This window comes from Pongo pygmaeus, chromosome 4 (genome assembly GCF_028885625.2).
Source record: "Pongo pygmaeus isolate AG05252 chromosome 4, NHGRI_mPonPyg2-v2.0_pri, whole genome shotgun sequence".
Classification (NCBI taxonomy): domain Eukaryota; kingdom Metazoa; phylum Chordata; class Mammalia; order Primates; family Hominidae; genus Pongo; species Pongo pygmaeus.
Genome location: NC_072377.2, coordinates 164,112,452 through 164,117,465, shown reverse-complemented (window position 1 = coordinate 164,117,465; position 5,014 = coordinate 164,112,452). Strand labels below are relative to the sequence as shown.

Below are 5,014 nucleotides of genomic sequence, written 5' to 3'. Positions count from 1 at the left end.
CACTGTCTTTCTCAGTTTTTCCCAGGTTACCTCATCCACTCCCGAGGATTTAACCACCACTTCTATGCTAATGACTCTTGAACCTACAGCTTTAGTCCAAAATCCATGTCCTGTTGCTGTATATCTGTCCTTGATCTCCCACAAGCCAATAAAACTAAACTTGTCCCAAACTCTATATATCTTCCGAAAACCTGTATTTTTCTCTTGCATTTTTTCTCTTCAGTGGTGGATATAATTACAAACTTCCTGGTTATTAAGGAAAAATGCTCAGTGCTTTAAGGATGTTTAGTAGAGGCACTCTCTATCTGTCTAGGATGGGGAGGGGGATGCAAGAAAAGGTTCTCTCACTTAGATATTATTGAGGCTGGCATCTCCAGATCTGCACAGCTCAGGAATCTGACTGCATCACTTCCTTGCCCCAGACCTTCAGGAAAAACATGCGGTGTTGTACCCAGGGGGTAGCCACCTTGATAGAGAGGAGCGTGTTATCATTGTTTAGAATCGTTGGCAATATAGTCAGTTTTATTATTGTTTTCTAATACTCAACAGACAGTCTACCCCCTTTTTGCCTGCACCCAGCATGGTCCACTCAAATTGCCCTACTCCTTGGTACTCCACTGAAAACTTGGAGGCCTCCACCCTCCTATCCTTATCCCCATCTGCCCTTCAGCCAAGGCTCTAAGGCCAAATCACTCTGTTGTTCCTCATTTCTGTGTCTTTTCTCATGCTCTTCCCTCTGCGTGGAATTCCCTCTACTCCATACACACACTGTATCTGGTTTACCCCTACTCTTTAAGATTCAACTTAAATATCGCTTCCCCCAGGAAGCTGCCCCTGCTCACCCAAGGCTGAGTCACATGCCCTTCATTGGGCTTCCATGGTATCTTCTAAATACTAAATTTCTGCATTGGCCACATTGTACTCTAATTAATCTGTTCATGATTTTGTCTCTCTCAATTACTGTGTGCCAAATGAAGTAGTCTTATTCACTTTTTTATTCACGGAGATCCGAGGAAACACTACATTATTCATTTTCATATCTCCAGGATCTAGGAAAATACTTGTCACAATATTGATGAGAAAGGTGTTTACATCGTGTTGTGACATAAGCTTTAAATTCTGCAGAACACTTATTTTCATGGGAAAAATAATATTTGGAGCATGCCCTTAGGGTCTCCCTCCATTTCCTTTCCTGGTACCCTTTAGAAACCCTTATGTGAACCTTCCACATATACATGGAAGGCTCAGGTTTGTCTTCAACACCACTGCCTAGATGCTACAAATTTACAAAGTGGAAGACATTTTTCAGTTTTAAAGCATGCTTTTCTCCAGCTCTCTGCAGAGCTTCTGTTTCTGCAAGACAGTGACTGAGAGTCTGGTATTCAATTATTATTTATTCATTTAACTGCACCAGTAAATAGTGATAGAATTCAGAACTCAGAGCTACCACAATATGGAATTTTTAAAAGGCACTTGAAATCCTTGACAGCAGCAGGGACATTTAAAATACAGAGGACAGGGAACCAAATTGTGAAATGTTCTCTCTGTAATCTTCATCAAAGATATATGCTTTGAAATGATTCCTATTCCATGGAAGAAAATACAATCTGCTCCTCTCTTCCCATTACCACCATTTGCAAAGCACCACCCAGTCTTACAGATATTTTCTTCCCAGTGTCTCTTATAACCATTCCTTTCTTAAGGTTTCATAAGAACCATATGAATGTTCTTTGACATCATATGATATTATATGCAGTGATTCTTTAAATAGTATTCCAGTGTTGAGATAGCGAAAAGCACTGGAAGCACTGGTGTGCTGGTAAATGTTTCACAATCAGCTCTCTGGGGAAAGAAGCTCTATTGGTAGTGTTTGCCAATCTCCATGGTGTAAATACTCCCACCAAGGCAGATTTCAAGCTATCAACTTGATGTCACTGAATGAGGAGTGGGGGAAAGGTGGACCCCATTGTCTCTACTGAACCAATACAAGCTGCTGTATATCAGCTCTAGCACATTTCTGGATGGACGATTAATTTTTCTCAAGCACCATTTAAGACAGGTTATTTTCAGATTCAGAAATCCACCCAGACTTCTACTGTCTGCCATGGAAATAGAAAAAAAAAAAACAGTCTGTTCACTTTTCCCTATCACCACAAATACTGTGTTGGGCTACTTGATTGGAGTCTGCATTAGCTAGTTAAATGATCTCCTTGGTTCCACTCTTACCTCCACAGTTCTTCTCCCTACAGCAACCAGAGTAATTGTTTAACACTAATTTGATTATGTTACCTGCCTGGGGGCAATATTGCATCACACCAGGAACTATGCCACTGGTGCAACATGGAGTTGTGCAACACCCAGGCTATTCAACCATACTCAGCACCCCGACCTCTGCTTAAAATCCTCAGAGGTTTTCCATTACATTTAGGGATTTGTATAATATTTGTGTTTATATAACATATGGTTTTAACCTGGTCTCCAAAGGCCTGCATGATCTGACTGCAGCTTCTTCTCCTGTCCCATCCATGCCACTCTCCCTCTGACTTACTTGGTTCCAGCTTCTCTGAATTTCCCAACTTCCTTCAATTCTTCTGTCATACTAAGCTCTCTCTAGGATCCCACCTGGACCGCTCTTCTTTTTGATTTTCCTTTGGTTAAACTTTCTTTCTGAAGTCTCTGCTCACAAGGCACTTTCCAGAGAGATCTTTGAACCCCTGATCTAAATTAAGCCCCTTCAATTAGTCTCTTTCATGACACGTTATTTTTTCACTTCTAAGCATTACAGTGGGTACTGTCATTATGAGTGTTTTGGTGTCAATGATGGCAGGCTTTTTTTTTTTTTTCACCAGGGATGTAGAACCTCCAAATTTACTGCGAGGGGCACAGCCACAGCCCCGCAAAGGTGACAAGATGTGCTTGCTGTTTGCATCTGTTTAAATCATCACTATAAGAAAGTGATTCTTGGGTTTAGGTATGAGTGATGGCAGTTTTTATGACCAGAAAAGATTATTTATGATGAGTTTGGTTTTTAGAAATTAATAGTCCATTTAAGGTTATAAGATCAAAAGACTATTTGTCCTTAAGCTTTAAAATTCAAAATAAAAATCACATTGTTCTATTAATGAATAAATAAGACTTTAACAGTCACTTTTAAGGGGGCCTTTGATTAATGTGTGAGCCCATTTACAAACTTAATTTTAATTTTTTTTTTTTTTTTTTTTTTTGAGACGGAGTCTCGCTCTTTTGCCCAGGCTGGAGTGCAGTGGTACGATCTCGGCTCACTGCGACTGCAACCTCCGCCTACCGGGTTCAAACGATTCTTCTGCCTCAGCCGCCCAAGTAGCTGGGACTATAGGCACGCACCACCACCCAGCTAATTTTTGTATTTGTAGTAGAGATGGGGTTTCACCATATTGGCCAGGCTGGTCTCGAACTCCTGACTTTGTGATCTGACAACCTTGGCTTTCCAAAGTACTGGGATTACAGGTGTGAGCCACCACGCTGGCCAATTTTAATTCTTAAACATTAAAAAATTACATTCATACATTTAATGTACTTGTTTTCATTTTAAGTCATTCAACTGTGTAACAAAAATAATTTAAGTAACTCTAACATATGAAACATAAATATGGTGAATATTAGGTTCTTCTGAATGTTCCAATAGTATCTTTAAATTTAGTAAAGTTTTCTTATACATTGAACTTAAAGTCAGAAGTTAATCAATTATTCAATTAAATATTATACATTAAATTCTAAAGCAATTCTGTTTGATTCGCTCATCTGCTATTAATAAATTCTCCAAATAATTACACATATTCTAAATAGCAAGTGCACAAGGTGTTTCTCAACTTACCATGAATATATGAATACAATGGGTTTGGCTTAATCAGTTTTCATAATTCACTCTTTTATTTTCAATTACAGATCCTTCTAGAATTAAAATGGGCAGATGAAGCAGACAGTTATACCACACCAAACATTTGGTGTTATTTTTCAGGAGCAGGTCACTGAGGATACAAATTGACCCTGGATTTGGCTGGGACTCAGGGTTTTGTGTTCTCCCAACATACTGAGGCCCATTACAAGGCCTAGTTATAGGAATTTCATAGCCAGAAAGGGTCCCATGTTCACATCCCTAATTCTAGTGAAATCTGGGTCTGTAACCCCTCTCCTAGGTTCTTTCACTTTGAGATTGGATTGATTTACTCTTTGAATGGCTTTATCCTATTCTAAATTATCTTCTTATTCTTCCAAGCAGGCCAGGCTCAGCTCTTATTGATATTTAAATAGAATCCAGTTGGGATTCCACAAATCTCTTTGTAGTTTTGTATAGCTCTATCTACAATGGTAAGATCAGTCCTAATGACAGGAATGGATCTCAATCTACAAATGCAGGTCTGCAAAAACTCTTATTTTCTAAATATGTGACTCACCATTAATTTAATTAATTTTTCTAGGTAAACACAAGGCATGGGATTGTTACTTGCTACAAGGCAAGACATACAGGAAGGGGCTGGCAGGGACTCACGGTGTTAAGGTCCAAGTTATCCACCCTACTGGAATTTTTTGTTCTGGGGGCTCACTTTCTGGGATCTAGGGGAGTCGCAGCAGCAGCTGCAGCAACAGTGGATGATAATGAGCAACAGCAAGAACAACAGGGTGCTGACGAAGGTGAGGAAGATAATGTAGGCAGCAGTGTCCCACTTGGACTGAAAGGGCTGATCCCTGTCAGCTGTTGGTCTCCCCACACTTCCAGAGCCATTACCCCCAGCTCCTCCATGAACAACAGACCCATTTTAGCAGAAGTGCTCTGGTGCCACCTTTTAAAAATATACTAGACAAGCACCGCGAAACACATGGGCACTCAGCCACTGTTGACTTTGTGAACAAAAGAAAGAAAGAGAGGCTGGGCGTGGTGACTCATGCCTGTAATCCCAGCACTTTGGGAGGCCTAGGCAGGCAGATCACGAGGTCAGGAGATGGAGATCATCCTGGCCAACATGGTGAAACCCCA

General features: G+C 40.3%; 1 non-coding gene across 1 annotated transcript; it reads right to left on the bottom strand.

Annotated features, from left to right (window-relative positions):
• Positions 1-2,849: 2,849 nt before the first annotated feature.
• On the bottom strand, positions 2,850-2,978 carry LOC129037708 (small nucleolar RNA SNORA68). Its single transcript, XR_008502935.1, has one exon. It is a non-coding gene; the product is annotated as a small nucleolar RNA SNORA68 (small nucleolar RNA).
• Between the last annotated feature and the right edge of the window lie 2,036 nt (positions 2,979-5,014).